The sequence below is a fragment of the Triturus cristatus genome, chromosome 11 (assembly GCF_964204655.1).
Source record: "Triturus cristatus chromosome 11, aTriCri1.1, whole genome shotgun sequence".
NCBI classification, from domain to species: Eukaryota; Metazoa; Chordata; class Amphibia; order Caudata; family Salamandridae; genus Triturus; species Triturus cristatus.
Window position 1 is genome coordinate 997,567,193 of NC_140594.1, and position 17,665 is coordinate 997,584,857.

The 17,665-nt window shown below is 39.3% G+C and overlaps 1 protein-coding gene across 4 annotated transcripts in view; it reads left to right on the forward strand.

The window, feature by feature from the left end:
* Window positions 1-17,665, forward strand: part of TSC22D2 (TSC22 domain family member 2) — a 160,140-nt gene that overhangs the window by 97,519 nt on the left and 44,956 nt on the right. For 2 of the 4 annotated variants that reach the window (XR_014970810.1, XR_014970811.1), the window contains one exon: window positions 6,891-7,048. The exons of 1 other annotated variant lie outside the window; for it this stretch is intronic. The gene's annotated coding sequence lies outside the window, so the exon portion shown is untranslated. Of the gene's footprint in view, window positions 1-6,890; window positions 7,049-17,665 lie in introns of those variants that run through there. One more of the 4 variants, XM_085635107.1, reaches the window with a different exon arrangement.

Below are 17,665 nucleotides of genomic sequence, written 5' to 3' on the forward strand. Positions count from 1 at the left end.
GTTTGGGTAACTTTTGAGTGAAAAACTACAAATCCCAAGATGAGCGGCGGTTTTGAACTCTAGGGACAAGTCCGTTAATATGTGCGGTCAACAAACGTCATGTAGATTATTATATTTTTTTCGGTTTACCTGATTGGACCTTTTGGGTATTTTTGAGCCCAAACTGCAAATCCTGGGTACCTTTATTCGAGAGCAAGATGCATTTCACTTAATTGTACGCAATTCTGAGGTAATTTCATGTTATTACACTACATGAAATGAATCTAATTTTGCATATCCCTGGTATTTGTTGGTGATTTTTGGGCTCCCTATCATTTACAGACACCAGTAAACAGTTAACACATCATATGCTTTTAATGGAAAAGAAATCACCATTTGTTAAGAACGTTGTATCGGACATACATCCCATCATCATGGCGCGGAGATGGAATAATTAAAATTAACGATCTGGCCAGAAAAGGGTTTTGTCTCAACACGTCGTGATAGAGATATATATATATATATATATATATATATATGAGAGATCTCAAGTTTAACAGTTACTTTTTGTTCTAAAAGGGTACCACTTTAGCCGCATCCTGTCATTAAATGACGATGCACTTTTTTTTCTTAATTTTTAATAAACATGGTTCACATCTAAACTAACTTGTGCGCCTGTGTCATTCTGTGCAGTACTAATTCGCTCTCTTCTATAGGCGGAGTTGTGTAAAAATACAGCTGCTTAATTGGTCTTGAACATTCAATACCATCCTTCTGTGTTCAATGGCCTATTTTTACACTGCAGAACATTCAGTCTTAAAGGCCTTCTAGATGTATCATCGCACCTTTGTGCTCTTCGTCCTTTCTTTTTTCTTTACACCATTGTTATGCTTACCCTTAAGGTCTTTACGCTCAACCTTTGTGCTTAGGATCATAAACTTGCACTGGTAGTTATTCTTACCATTGTTGACAGCCAAGCATCAAAATAATCTTCCTCCTTAGCTGCTCTCGACCAGTCATCTTATCTTTAGGTAGTAGCTTCAGACCTGGCTATTTCCCATCTCCTAAACTTATGTTTTCTTAGTTTGTGTTTTTTAAATATTTTTATTTAGCTGCTTGGCAGTTAATATGCTGAAGTTATTTTCCTTTATGCATTCAAGTTGTCTGAAACTGGAACCATATACTTTTAGTTTGAAATCTTATTTCGCACAGATTTTCCACTGCTCTTTCTACATTGATGTAAGGAGTTCTATTGTATCAATCAGTCAACAAACGGCTCTCATCAGTTCTGCTTTGACCAGATTGAAGCCCTTTTCTTGATAGAAGTATTCCATGATTGAGTTTGTATGAATTAGAAGGTACAATTTAAACATCCATAAAATTCTATGGGCCAAATATATATACTTTTTCCTTCTATTAAGCCGTAAGGATAGCGGTAATTCCTACAGAGAGAACATGGATATCCGGAATGATGACTGCGATCTACTATTGTAATGATTCTTCATGACTTGATGTATATTTTCTGACGATTTCTAGAATGCATATGTAGTTAAGGAAGAACTCTTTGCACATGCTGAGTGTTGATATTATTTGCTATTTGAGGTGTCTGCATTTGTGCCTGAAAAGGAAAAGCAAGGAATATAACCTGATCCAAAGGAGTGTGCCAACACTACGTTATGATGTGTGGTTACATAACATTCTTACAGCATACATGTTAAAAGGTTTTTGTTACTAGTTTCCCATTACCGCTGTTCTATGGCTACAGCAAGAATGCTACTGTTCTATCTCCGCCCAGAAACTCTTATGGAAAATCCAAGGAAGGCTTCCACTGATCTAAAATTCAGCATATTGTATATCTACTGAAGTTCAACTTATTTCCATATAGTGCCTTTAGTCTCCTATTCCTATTGTCTGAACAAATTTGAAAAGTTTCTGCTAATTCTGGTTTTAGAGTAGTGTTTCATTCCACAGTCTACGTTCTAGCCCCTTACAAAGAACTTGTATAAAAAGAAAGGCTGTTAATTGAACTTCATGTCCTGCTAATGATCAGCACAAGTAACTAAAATCTAACTATTGCAAAAATCCATACATCAAACATGTCGCTGTATTCCCATCACAAACTGCATCTCTCTACACAAAGGGTCTTGCTAACTTAACACCATAGATTTCTGTATTCCAGGAAAATGAATGCATGTGATCTTAATTCATCTTTAGCTAGCACCTGCATATAAGTGCAGTCCGAACTGTGGGAGACCTTGCAATTTGAGGAGTTGTGTGTACCCCAGGTTTAAAGCAAATGTTGCTTCCCAACAGTTCAGCATCTGCTCCTGGCAAGTATCCAAGATAACTTTATTTCTCTTGTACAAAGACATACTTCTGCATTATATTCTCATTCGAACATGGTTACTGCTGAAGTCTTTACTTGCTCTTTTAACTTAAACCTTCCAACCAGTTGAAATATATATTCCGTTCTCTTTCCACAAGAGACTGTACATATTTTTCGATTCACTGAAACTTTAATCTTCCTGTTCAGTATTATTTCATCTGTTCCTTGGGCGCCTACTTCTTGTTCAGAGATAAAATTATAAACCTGCAGATTGCTGTAATTGTGGCAGGAAAAACGCTCCTTCTGAACAGAGGGTCAAAAGGGTGTTGTCACGGATACCCCCTACAGATTTCTCTACTCTAAACACTACAACTTCAACCATACCCATTAAGTTGCAGTTTGCAGCCTACAGCTCAACTCTGAAGTGGTTGGAAGAAAATCCTTAATCTCTTATGCTTTCAACGTTGTGACCAGTTGCTTTCCACCGTAGACAGTTCAACCCAATCTGCAACTACTGAAATGTGTACTTTAGTCTGTTCCATAGCAAAATTATGGACTCGAGAAAATTCTCATATCAAGATAATGAGGTTCTAGTATCTTCCCCGTGATTCCCTTCACAAAAGACATTACTTTGAAAGCAGTAATCGTCCTTTAACCAGTATAAATCTGAGGTAGTTTGGTGACTTAATTATTCTTGTGTGGGTTCATGTTTTACACAGTGACCATACCAGTTGCATATGTAGAAAATCCAGAATTATATTTAATTTTTGGTGGGATCACTATTTGTATGTCGGCTACAAAACCACTGCATTCAGTGGGTGCCAAATGCAGCTTTGCTTCTATCCTTTATGGAAACTACTTGTAGCCAGACTACCCGTAGCCACATCCCCAGGCACCCATGTGTAATAGTTGCTATTCCCAGAGAATTCTAATCCAAGCAAGTTGATTTATTCCTTAATATTGTCATAGTAACAAACTCAAAGTGCCTTAAGTCTTTTATAGACATCCCTTTCTTTCACGTAAAATATTTCTGCCAACCATTTTATAATTTCTAATTACCCCTTTGATGAATCCTCACAGGTGTATCCAGTTCATCTTAAACGTCTGTTACTGATGGGTAATATGCAAAGGACCTAAACACATTTCTTAGTTTTGCAAGGACGGCCCTCCTCCTTGATCAGTGTTATTCGCCAATAATTGTTGGTTTTCTACCACCTTCACCGACCTTTGTCATGACCCCGGGAGTATGGGGGGGGGGGATGGGGATTTTCTCAATGAAACCCTTACATGTGTCATCTGAACCATGTGCATGGCCTTGTTTTAACACATTTTAGGCCATATTTCGAGAGCTTATGTCTCTAATGGTGTAATGCTTGATTCTTCACATAGATTGTCTCAATTAGGAAAGTTCTTTGCCACCAGTTGCCAAATTACAGAATCATTAAAGGCGATTCATTGGATCATATTTTTCTATATTCTGTTGATGTGTTCTCCTTTTGAAGGTACATTTTCTGATTTCAATCTCAACTGCCCCTTGATGGAATCGTGATTTCAATGTGCCAGAAGAGTAGGAGCATGTCTTCCTTTGAGGCCAGATATATTGAAAAATGCAGTCATGCTTTATGTGCCAGGCATTCACTCTGAAGTCCAAAGGCCTCTTTCCTAAACCATTGGGCTACAACTTGCTTCAACAGAAAGTCCTTGTCCCACTGTTACAGTTGGCCAACTTAATAAAACCGTGTTCCAATAGGTATTTTCCTTCTATTATATTTGCATACTGAGATGCTCTTTTAAATTTGGCTTGGGGTTACTGAACACCTATTTAGTAGGCAGACAGATTACTTCCTACGCGTGTTGGATTGTGCTGTAGTAATTACTTTTATGGCCTCAACAGAAATGAAGTATACTTGCTTCCTATCTGAAGCAAAACCTACAAAAAGGGTCATTGCTTACTCATCGATGGTCCTAGGTCAGCTGTCGCTCAGAAATTTGTTCTGAGCCACGTGATTTCCAGTTCTGCTTACTAGTGCAAACTGGAAATGCTTAATAAAGTGTACAGACATGTTGACCAACAAGCTGCTCTACTATAACCAACAGTTCGTAGTGGTATCTTCATTAATGCACATATCTACTTAAACTTTTCTTGTACTGTCCTGAAAGCCAGAACCCCCCACTCTTTGGATATAAAAAAGTAAAGTGTCCATGTCAGTACTTTAATTGTAAAGGAAGTCTTGTTTCTTTTCCTTTCATAATGCTTAATGTCAACACACGAATGACCTGTTGAACCATTGTACGCTTTCACAGAAATCCAGTTTAGGAATTAAGTAACATTTTGCAAAATATGTTCAGACTGCACATATATTGCCCGATTTCTACAGGTCTGACAGAAAAAGTAACCTCGTGGTAGATTATTTTAAAGTCCTTGCACGGTTTAGCATTTTGTTTTCTCAGCTCAACCAAGCAACGTAATGCCGTTTTGACTCTTACTTTAGCAGCCCAAGCCTTCTTTTTAGTGCTGCACCAATACTTAACCTTTTCGGTGCTCATGACGGAACGGTTCCGTCATGAGCGTCGGTTGAGCTGTGCTCATGACGGAACCGTTCCGTCATGACCCCGCCCGCGCAAGAAACGGTCAGCGCTGAGCGGGAATCGGCGCCGCATCGAAGAGGTTAATAGACTTGTATAAAAGCATTCACCTTATCAGGGTTTACAGTCTGTTTTTGTGGCTACTTTGACAGGTTTTCTAAACTGTCGATAATCTTATTTAGTAACCCATCAATTTTTAAGCATTATGTGCAGCTTGCCATGAATAACCTGTTCTAAAAGAAGCAAAATACTATTGTGAAACGAGTTTGGCTAAGGAGACGTGTTAATTATTCTTTGAAGCTTCTCTTGTCTGAAAGCATTTCAAGGCTCAGCCTTTAACACCAGATCGAAGGGACTTTAAGCTTGTTAAATTGCGTAGGCCCACTGTCTTGGTGGGCATGAAAGTGTTCACCGACTAGGAGCTTCGTTCCAAGCTTGTGTTTTGAATAGTGTGGTCTTTAATTGGGGATTATAATCTGTGATTATAATCTGTGTGTAAGGTTTCTTTTTCTGAAACGGGAACTTTTAAGTTTGTAAGGTTTATTTTAATTACGAAAGTCTTTAGATAGTTTTCCATTTCCAACATCTACAAAGTAGCCACAGCATGTTTCAGTTACTAACGCATGTTTTGCCGTACAGAGGTGCCTCCAATTTAAAACAAATATTACCTGTGTATCTATATTTGAAGATGGAAAATAATCCACTCCATTTCTTGACCATCAAGAAGATCGTTGTTCAATTCCATAACTGCCGTTTGTTACTTGATTCTTTAGACTGCAGTTATCTACTCTTCTGCACAAACTTACATTGTTTAGCTTTACACAATTTTCAAAGCTCTTCCTTACCAGATCTACTAAATTACTTCTCTAAAAATTTTAAATTTAATTCTGGTCGACCCCATGTCGTTTTGACATTTCTATCTGGAAATGCTAAACCAGAATATGCCCAATTTTAAAAACTTTCCTCCCAAACATGGCCGCCTTATTACTCTGCCTTTTAATTTGTTTACATGCTTACCCGTAAAAGGTAGTGACTCAGAGTAACAATTTAAGGCCAGTTGCAGTATCAGTCTATTACAGGGTGCTTCTTATGTCTGGGGATTTTGGGACTAGTGTGTGTGGTTTTTGATATTTTTTTCTGTACTCAGAGCTGATCTATTTAGGAAAAATCCTGAACGTCTTGCTATCTTCAAGGTCGTGTTCCGAGACGGGTGTTCCACAGTATATAGCCTTGCACAGGATTGTCCTTGCCACAATGGAATCACTTTAATGTAATGCTTTGGTCACCTGACTAATTTGTGCTAACTAAATCAAGATGTGTGTATATATATATATATATATATATATATAATGTGTGTATATGTATGTTTGGAAGGCATAATCATGACCATTGACAATCGTGACAGTTGTTTTTTCCCATGTTATCATTAAGTGAAATGTGGACTGGGGGTTGACTTCAGTTCAAATGCAGTGGCATTAGTTGACTATAACAGCATCTATCATAGCAGTTAATGCAGTTTCCTCTTATTGGCATCATCTCTTGCTACAAATGCAATCTCTACTCAACATGGCCATTAACCTATAATTTGCTGGTGAATGGATTACATATAGAAGTTGGTTAAACATTGTCGTAAAATGTTGGCCATACTTTTGCAGTTTGTGCTAGAGTGTTAACTGCTTTGTTTCTGTTGCAATATCGAGCCAGTGGCGAGGTCACCGGTTTCATTGTATGAGGCAAACTAAGTTCATTTTAGGGTTCAGGAAGAATGCCCGTTTCTGGAGGACAACGCATCAAGAAGAAACTGCTGTAATGATGAAGGAATTGCTTAACTATTTTGTCGCCTCAAATTGTATGTTTAATAACTATATATTGAATTTTATTGTGTGCTAATTTAAACTTGAATTGTTTTAAGATGTTTATACCTAATTTGAATGTTTTCACCAGTTATGAAGAAATGATTGATTTGGACACCTATTTACTAAAAGTAATTCTTTGCTAGAATTTTATTTTTTAGAGTTCAGCATCGGCGAAGGAATGTGAGCTAATTTTGATCCAACGGAGAAAGGCTAAACTTGATGCCCTTACATTGTTGGAGGGTTATTCTAGCCACTAAGGACTGAAAGTTGTCCACAAGGGGGTCATCAGATGAAAAAGTTGGTAAGACAAAATGGATGAGACTTTTATTCATGTATTTTGTAATTTTCTGATTTAACTTGCTTTCCGTTCATGACTCACATGAAAACGTCTTTCATACACTGTCCGTGGTTGCCAGTTTGGTTTGGATTTTTTTTCTGTTTTAATTTTGCCTGTAGAGTAGTGTTTCAAGGTTGCATTTTTTTCCAGCTGTATAAACCATCAGCTTATTTTATTTGTGGAGAACAGGACTACTAAGAAACAAATGTATGCCTTTCTGATAGTTTGTATGCCTTTAAGATGCTGCTTTAGCATATTGTCTGAACTAATTAGATTGTACGCTCTTTACGGGCAGAATCGACATGTTTCCAACCCAAATTAAAATTATTGTCCCAAAGAATTTAAGGTTTGTATGATGGAATTAGCATTTATTAAAAGCTATGTCAACCAAATGGGCGGTTGCATTCAGTTAAACAGCGGATGGAAGCTTATGGGACATTAAAACCATCTTTTCATGCTGCCTGTCACATGATTGATGTGGTAAAGCACACCAGTTTGACTGAATCAAGTCCAACATTTAGTTGCAACTTAGCGGCTGCGTTGGCCCCCAAGTTCTCCCAGTACATTGTTTCTGCAGGTGAAGGTTCTGTGCTTTTATAAGATTGCTCATGTTCAACTTATTAAATTGAGTAATACTTGCGAAACTTGTAAGTCTTGCAGATATGTGGAAATCACATTTTATGATGGTTATAGTAGCCAGGCACAAAGGTAGGTTATTCAGTACTAGCGTGAAATGAACGGTTTAGCGCACTCCGGGCGGTTAAATTATGGTAGTGGATACGGTAGTCAGGTCGGTGGTGCAATCAGGTAAGTCCTCCTGAGTATGAGGATAATAGTAGAACTCGATCGCACTCTCTTGAGCTAAGAGTGTCTCCCTCTTGCACTCGAAGTTCAGTTCAATAGTTCATCTTAAGGTGAATAAATACTCTGGTCGTATTGGTGTAACTGTTCTTAGTTCTTTATTTTCATCTTGGGTTAATCAATAACCAATCTTTTCCTTTAGAAAGTTCATAAATACTTTGAATTAGAATTAATTCCAAGTGCCCAATGCATTTCAGGCATGCAAGCCCTTCATCAGGGGCTAATGTACTGTAAATGCAAGGAAAACAGGGTATCAGCGTAAGGTACACAACTTGAACTTAATGAAGAATGGTACGAAGGTGAATCGATTAACATGGTGATAGACAGGTTAATGCAAACATGCATGTGGTGTAAGAACCTGGTATACTGATGCATGTAATATGGTCAGTTGAAATGATAGACACGAGAATGTGAAGTGTTAGTGGTGTGAAAACATTTGAGTTTAGTGAAATCGGCCGAACAAGGAGTGACGGAAGGTGTTTGATTATATACGTAGGTGAGCAATCAAAAATACGATTTAAACCGTGCCGTAGGTACCATGCGTTCAGTGGGACGTGTGATTAGAAGAAGGTGGCCGTGTGGTAGAACTTGCAATCTGGTCTATGTTGAAAAGCAACGTGATGAAAGATGAGTGTCTGAGTGAGCTAACCGTAGGTGAATGAAAACTCATGTATCTGATTACCCAACCTGAGTACCACAGAGTACGCACCCAACATGTCACTGGATGACCTTGCAAAGACCACTGATCACAGAGCTGACACTTTTGTATACACTCTGGATGAAACCCAACAGATATACTACCTTTTCAAGGGAACCAGCGCAAGCACCACTTCAACACATTTCAACATTAAACAGTTGCTGTACGTTTCTAAAAAAGCCATCAACCAAAGATTGACAGGTTATTCACCACGCGTCCCATATTATTTGATTAGTATATTCTTTGCCGGTTTACACATCGTTATATCCTTTGCCATTAGAATGACTATTCAGCATATGGTGAATGTTATCAGATAAGTGCATCCTTAGTTAATTTATCCGGCTATACATGTTTTACCATCTTCTACCACTTTCCATTTTCACCCTTTTAACATCTTACAATTTACAACCTTCACTTCAATATTTGATACATAGGCAAACACCGGTCGACATACGGCACCCATGTCTCTCCTGACCATCTCACCACATTCACCCTCAAGTTCCTAATTGAACTTTATTACACCATCGAAATAAGCCAAAGACAGGCGATCTGAAAAAAAACACTTTTTATATCCACTCCACTATAGTGGGACACATCGAAATCCCGCCTAGATCACTTTTGTCGCTTCCGGGTCACAGGGGCACTCGTATTCAGTTCCGGTAACACCATCTGATCACATTTTGACTGCGAATTTGCGAGAAGACGATCGATTAACCAAAGCATCTTAGTAAGTAATCTTCACCACCCGATCGTTTTACCAGAGCACGTTGTATTTGAGAGCCGCACGTTATACTATTGCTTCGTTCTGGCTACAGGCACCAGTGAATTCCGAACCTATTTACACGTGTGTATATTCACCACGTACACTTTAGTAAGTACTCTCTACCCCCCACCAGTTCACTGTAGCATGGTTAAATACAAAGCTGCATGTTATATCTTCACTATCCGCCAGCCGCGGTCAGAAGTAGGAGTAACTGCAGGGCGGTGACGTGGGGAGGGGCAGGGTGGGGGCTAGTAAACTATGGATTACGGAGGTTTACAGGTAAATTAACATATAAATTAATAAAAACGAATTTCGTTGCGTGCACTGCATCCCCAAATGCGATGCTGTGCACGCAACGAAATTAGTTGTATCAATTTATATGTTAACTTACCTGTAAACCTCCGTAATCCATAGTTTCCTGCCCCTCCCCCTACCCACGTCACCGCCCTGCAGTTACTCCTACTACCGACCGTGGCTGCTATCCGCTCTCTACAGCCACCAGTGGATTTTTTTTTTTTTTTTTTAAATTTCGAATCCAGATACACGTGAGGTTTTCATTCACCTATGGTTAGCTCACTCAGACACTTATCTTTCATCACGTTGCTTTTCGACTTCGACCAGATTGCAAGTTCTACGACATGGCCACCTTCTTCTAATCACACATCCCACTAAACGCATGGCACCTACGGCACGGTTTATATCGTATTTTTGATTGCTCACCTACGTATATAATCAAACACCTTCCGTCCCTCCTTGTTCGGTATCTCACGGTCACTGCCGATTTCACTAAACTCCTAAACTTTTTCTCACCACTAACCCTTCACATTCTCGTGTCCGTCATTTCAACTGACCATATTGCATGCATCAGTATATCAGGTTCTTACACCATATGCACGTTTGCATTAACCGGTCTATCACCATGTTAACCGATTCACCTTCGTACCATTCTTCATAAAGTTCAAGTTGTGTACCTTACGCAGATACCCTGTATGCCTTACATTTACAGTACATTAGCCCCTGATGAAGGGCTTGCATGCCCGAAATGCATTGGGCACTTTGAATGAATTCTAATTCAAAGTATTTATGAACGTTCTAAAGGTAAAGATTGGTTATTGATTAACCCAAGATGAAAAAAAAGAACTAAGAACGGTTACACCAATACGACCTGAGTAATTATTCACCTTAAGATGAACTATTGAATTTAACTTCGAGTACAAGAGGGAGACACTCTCTTAACTCAAGAGTGCGATCGTATTCAGTACTAGCCGCCAGTCATCTGGTGTCCTGCTAATAGTATACCCCTTTGCTCTGTAAATGTGAATACAGAAATTAAGGTGTCCTGTTATGAGTCTGCGCACCTACTAAGGATGCTCAGTTGACGTGTTTTAAATAGCAGATTAAAACCACTTGATCATATCGAATTTGTGATGTTTACAACAGCATTTAATTGATTAAAATGTACGCATTCATATAAACAAAGTCTTGTTCTGAACAGGACGACACTGCTTGTTATCAAAACTTCATATGTGCATATACTTCAATGTCAATTTTAGGTACTTTGGTGTCTGACTCCATTAGGGGGGTTTAAAAATGAATGTGAATTCTTTAGATCCCTCTGTCGTGCAGACATGTTTTAAGCATTTCCTTTTAGTATGTTGCCACTGTGGCTGCAGAGCTGTAGGGTCTGTACTCTGAAGCAAAATGTGAAAAGGCAAAAGGATCCTCTCGTAGAACCACTGAATAGACATAGCTTTACCTAGGCCTTAAAACTATTTTGTTTGATGCAAACAAAGGAATATAGAGGATTTAGACCGCAAACAGCCTAGATGTGCGCAAACAAAATATTTGAGTGCTGTGTGTGTTACACACAGACAGAGGAACTTTTCGTCTGGTGCAATGCTTCACTTTTATGACGGGTTTCATACTTATTTTTAGCTAATCTTTGAACGAGGTGCAAAACATCCTCCTAACTATTGCTCTTTAGGCTTTGGTTGTGTATGGTGTGCTTAATTTCTTACTTTATTAATTCATAGTAGTTTTTTGTTTCCTTTTTATAAAGCAGCAGCGCTGAAGCCATCTAATAGCTTTTTTGTTGTTGAATGTGCTCTTTAATGACTTCTAACTTATTATGCTGTTAATTTTTAAAATACGTGGTAATCCGAGTAAGATCTGGTGAGGGGATGCAAAATGATTGTTCCAGAAATAGCAATTGGGTGGAAAGTAGGGATGGTGCCATACCATTACGTATGGGAATGTATAAAATATGAAGACTGAGATGGATTTTTGGAAAACTGATAGCAGTATGACAGTCTATGCCAATTGTTTACAATACTAGTGATTTCATTTCATAAGATACAATCCTTTTACTGTTATTAGCAATACTAGTTTTGTTCATATACATTGCTGTTCGCTCCCATTTGCAAAGTATTGACATTTGATGTTTTAATGACTAGCTGGTTCCTTAATTTAGTTTACTTTATATATTAGGCACGCCACAAATTATTATCTTTATCCCCCGATTTTCTTTTCTCAGTGTGTCTCAACTGATTAAAATTGTTAACTTTCAAATATGAGTTTTGGGTGTTGTGATAGCAGGATGATAATTTGACTTTTAACATTTCCTCACTTCTGTCAACTTACAGCCCTATCATTTTTGTCTGATCTGCTAGTGACTTGTCTTTGACGCATCACGTTATATCACAATTCAAATTCTTTTCTAAGTTTCTACATTAATTCTTAGCAATTTAACTTAATTTTGTATTGCCAGTTAAGGGATTAAAACTGCCGAGTTGGCAATCCTGTTTTGTGGGGTGTCTGTTCGCAAATCGAAATGTGAGCTGTAAACTTGTTAAATGGAATTGGAATAAGTTGTCTTTCAAAGTGGGGAAGACTAACTGAAATCAAAGATACTATCATTTAAAAAGGTAAAGCTTTACTCTTAAGCGCCAACATATGTCCTGTATTTAGGTGTAGGATTATATAAAAGGTGTTATATTTTGTGGAAGCTTGATTTAAAAAGGAGTGTTTTTCTTCCTTTAGAGCAGCTTTTGTCATAGCGTTTTTGCAAAGCGCCAAAGATGCAGCTAATGCTAAGTTCTTTCCAGAACTGCCCCCAGCAGATGGGCTTAAGTCAAAAGCTAAAATTTCCCTAGTTGATTATGCTATCCTGGAAAAGACATTGGGATTTGCTGGATGACCTGTCACGGAGCATACAATATTTTACCTTGCTGAGATTTAATTCTTGGCTGCACAGAAAATGTAAGGCTGTTTTTACATAGCAGTGCGTTAATTAACCATTAACTTGGCAAAGTGTGCAACCTTCCAGAGACCGTGTATTGATGACCATGTTTTGTGATGGGTCTACTGATAATGTCCTCCATTCCCATCAGTGTCATCCTTTGGTACACAGCTTCCTTCTCATGCAGGGCTTTGAGCCAGGACCTGTGTGTTATGAAGAATCCTCTTTTTAATGGGGAGCCAGTGAAACGCCCTGAAGTGTGGAGACGTGTGCGTTCTTGTGGCAAGATTAAGAGTTAATCTGGCTGCTGCATTCTGGACCACTTGTACACCACTTTAAAAAAAAAAAAAAAAAAAAAATCTGGGAGGCTTAGAGCATTTCCATAGTCAAGCCTGGAGGTCAGCAGGGCTCGGACTCCCATTTTCCTGGTTTCTACCAATAGAAAAGGAAAACATTTTTCAAAGAGCGTAATAGCCTAAAACGGGATCCCAACATTGACTGAATTTGCAGTTGGAAGGACAAGGGCACTACTGCCCATTTTGTTTCCTGGGTTTTTTACCAAGCTTTTGTGGTGTACCTGGGGGAGGAATGTCTGGAGGCCACCAAGTCCTTCACACCTTAGGTGAGGAGTCACCAAGAACACAATCTCAATTTTATCAGGGTTGCATTTTAGTTGGTTCGAGGATAGCCAGTTGAACATATTGGAGAGAGAGGACTTGATAGCCCTTCCATCAAAATCATCCCCTTTTACACAGATAAAGAGCAGCTGAGTCATCCACATATATTACCTTCGCCCCTGAGCATCAGCCAGGACGTCTAGGGGTGTAAGGTAGGCATTGAATAAGGTGGGACTCAATGTGTACTGGTGAACTCCCACAGCCAATTCATGAATGGGTAATGAACATGGAGGAATCCATACTTCCTGACTTCTGTTCAGAAAGGTCAGCCACTTCAGGGTTAGACCTCCAATCAAAGTCCACTGATGGCGAGCCAACAATGTCTCGTGGTGTACTATAGAAAGGTCTCGATGTATTAACGAGATCAAGATAGCCTTGCCCCCCAGTATTTAGTGTGCCTTTGATGTGGTAGACTACTGATAACAGAGCTGTTTCCGTGCTATAGTTTGCTCTGAAGCCCGACTGACGGAGGTTGTTGTTTTCAAGGTAACCCGAGCTGCGTGAGTTTACATTCTTTTGTAAGATTTTTTTTTTTTTAAAGCTGGAATTAGGGAAATTGGCCAATAGTTGACTTGAACTTTTGGGTCAGCCGTTGACTTTTTAAGTGAAGGTAAACTTTTAAAATGTTTCCATTTGGTGGGCACATTTCCAGAAAACAGTGGTTCTTTCATGACTGTTTACAACTGAATTGATAGCCTGGGCCACTTTGGCGAGTAAGCCGGACGTGCCAGGGTTAGATAGGAACCCTGTCTTAAGACCCTTAATGGCCATTAGAGATTCATACATAGAATGATAAGGGAGGATGGGTATAGTGAGCGACTCTAGTTTTTCTACTAAAATCCGCCACCTCGCTGAAACTTTCTGCTGTCTGAGTAACATTCAACAAACTTGCTTAGATTGTAGTTATCTTATCGTGGAAATACTCTGCCAACGGTTTACACCATTTAATGGAAGATTGCTGACGTTTGGTTAACACCTCTGGATTCAAGAATGTTTTACAATATTGGAATTTACTTTGTTTTTATCCAATGGTTCAGTTTTTTTCTCAAAGATGTTTTTTTTTTCTTCTTCTTTCTAGCCGTACCAGGGTATAGTACGCCTTAGGTACAGTATAATAATTTTTTCCACCATTTTATTTCCAGACGCTTACAATGTTTTTTACTGGATCGCAGCTTTTTATTAAACCAAGGGACCGATTGTTTAGTTCGACAGGAACGTAATGCGAAAAGCGGGTAGGTCAATGATCTTAGTGAGAATCCTTTCGTGTGTTCAGCATCTAATTCAGGATCTCCACGCAGAGGTATTTTCATCTTGACTTATGAAAATAGAAGAATACCACCAAGAACATGAACATTATTGCTGAAAAAGCTTAAAAGCAAACTTTGTTTGACTGGCTTTAAGTGTTAATTTAGAATCTGATAATATGCAAATTAATTGGCCTGTAGCATTCCTACGACCTCTATCAAAACCTGCTCATAGGTCTCCTTTAAGCAAGACCAGCATTGGGTGTGCTTGCAGGTTCTGTTTTTTGGGAGAAAACGGGTAAACCCTTTGACATTGCTGTTCTTTAGTGGATTTGTAAGAACTATGTAGATGGTCCACTGGGGCAAACTGGACATAAAAACCTAAGGCTTCCCTCCCTCCAGTCCCACCAATCCCTAATCGGAAGCACCGTCACCTGCCTGGGAATTGATCTTAAAAAGGGAGCATAGCTTAGAACCAGGAGTCAGTGTCTAGCTTGAAAAATGACTCCTGGAGTAGCTTCAGTTCCTAGCGACATTGGAAGTAGTAGTTCAGCATGCCTGGCCAGAGTGATTCAGGTTTAAAATAGAATTCTAAATCGGAAATTAGTAGGGTTGGGGGTTGCCTTATAACCGTTGGATACTTTTCTTTGCTCAAGAGATGCAGTGCTTAATCGAGAAAGCACAGTCCCCAAACCTATTTGCCACCATGTTGTACCAAACAGGGATTTGTTGCATAGTGTATAAAACACTAAAGTGTGAGTGTACACCATTCTTCTCGCACTGAACCTGCTATAGTGTGTTGGATGGTGAGGGGATGTTTAGACTGTCCCATCTGCAGTGCCTCACTTAGGAAGGGCTGCATGGTAGATAGAACATGGTAAAAAAAACATTGGCGTACTTTTAAATTGTTATGGAAACTTTTGAAGTTTTCCTTGAACTGCTGAGGTGGGGGAAGAGCTAAAAAGGATGAGCCTTGCCATTTTATAAGTTCGTTTCTTAATAGCAAAGGTGTTACTTTGTGACCCTAACTTTGCCAGTTAAATAGTCGTCTACATTTTTCTATGCTATTTAGATTACTGGAGCAGCTATCAAATGCTTTTTGCTTTCCCTTATTTCAGAAGTGGACTAATTTCTGTTTTAAGATTCATTGGTGTGATAACCGTTGGCAGACAATGCTGTGCCTTCATGTTCAAAGTGAGGTTTTAAAATACGTGCTGCAATCGGGTATTTTCAACAGTGTAATGTGAACTGCAGTGCAGCCTGCTTTTGATTGCCAGCCATTTCAGGTCGAGGCTAGACAGCACATGCACTGTCTTTTTTGAGACATGCTGTATTCACTCTGTGGGCTTAAAGCCTGCCGCTTGCCCTTTTATTTCTTACTTCAATTGTCCTTTAAAAAGGCTTGCTTGCTAGTGGGTAATCTTTCATGTTTGTCCTGTCTTGTGCCCATGGAGCAGCACCTAACTTCTAGTATCATCCCACTTTAGTGCCGAACTAGTAATTTCAGGGCACTATTGTTTTTTTGCTAGTATTCCAAACTCCACTCTGTATCTCAGAGCACTTTTTTGTGCTATTTTATTAGTCTGTTTTGCTTTTTAACACCGCAATATTCTGCGAGCGGACAGCTTTTAAAGTCCAAACGTAGTCTTTGCAAAAAAAAACTTGTAAATATGTTCAGTGTCTCTGCAGCATTGATGGTGCTGTGCGTTCAGTGCCTCACCAGTATTCTTTATAAGTGTCTTCAAAGATTTTTCCATCGGAAGACAAATGGCAAGCCTGTCAAACACAGGTAGAAACAAGTGTACTTTGTGTCACCAAATTTTAAGACCTTACTGACATGAGTTAAAAAAAAAGTCCTAAAGTGCGTATTTGAAGTTGCATACGTTTAGATGACACAAAAGCGTTCTCTTGTTTCTGTGGAGGTACTTATATGGCTTGCTGCTCGGCTGGTGCCTGTACAACCACAGTAACTTTCACACTGCAGTGGCTCTTGTTTCAGCTGCCTGCGCCAGCGGGTTAGACTCTCAAATGCCCTCCTCTCACCAGCTTAGTTACTGTCCTCTGGTGCACTGCCCTGTGCTCAGAGCAGGCATGTATACCAACAGGCGTGTGAACTACCTAACGTACAGCACTGATTATAAAGCACCTCGAAGTTTACTAATCTCTGAGCGAGGAGGCTTTTCCATTGATGTAAAATTGTCTTGAGTCCTACGACCCAGCGGTCACCAGAAACTACATGAACATGTTCGAGTATTAAAGTGTACCGGTGGCTTACCTTTTAAACTGACTAACGCAATACCACCCAAAAGTGTAATAAATATGAAATTTGTTACAAAACTGTCGCATTACTCCTCACAAAGCACACCGGTTCTTAATTATCCATGGAGAATTTCTCCACACACCACCAGCAGTACCATCTTAACAGGGCCAGGCGGGTCATCCCAAATTAGCAGAGAAAGCGCGTTCTTCCAACCAATCAAAGGACCAAACATATTGGTTAAGTAATAGTAAACTGATCTCTTCGTGGATTGGTTGCAGTTAAACCTATTAAGAGATTGGCTAGGGAGAGCTTGCCAGTAATTTTATTGGCTGTGTGGCCATGTAAACTATATTGTGGTTTACCGTTGGCTGAAAAATGGTTACCTGTTTCCGATTGGCTAGAAAGATTAGCAGTATTACACTCGTTTCATCTGGTTTATGCCCTCAGAAGGGCCCGAAGTTCATTGCAGGTTTCCATAGGCCCACCTCAATTCTTCTGTCATTGGCTGAGCCTCAAACTGGTTCTAAACCGAGAGCATTTAGGACACTCTGGAAGGTAGTTAAGTATCTGACCTTTTTCATTTAATTATTTTAGGCTTTGTGACGCATTGGGTAGTCTGATTATGTGCTGCATGGCTCAATAGAAGGTCCCAAATGTTAGACTTATTGGCTGTGCCAGTGCTTGTTTAAGAGATTACATGGAGGAAGATGGTGGGGAGCTCACGCATTGAGAAAAATGCCCTTATACTCCTGGTAGTTTTCTATCAATTAGAAAAATCAGACTTGCATTTATCATCTCGTCTTCAAGGACCATTATGTCTACATATTGTCTGTGTAGACCA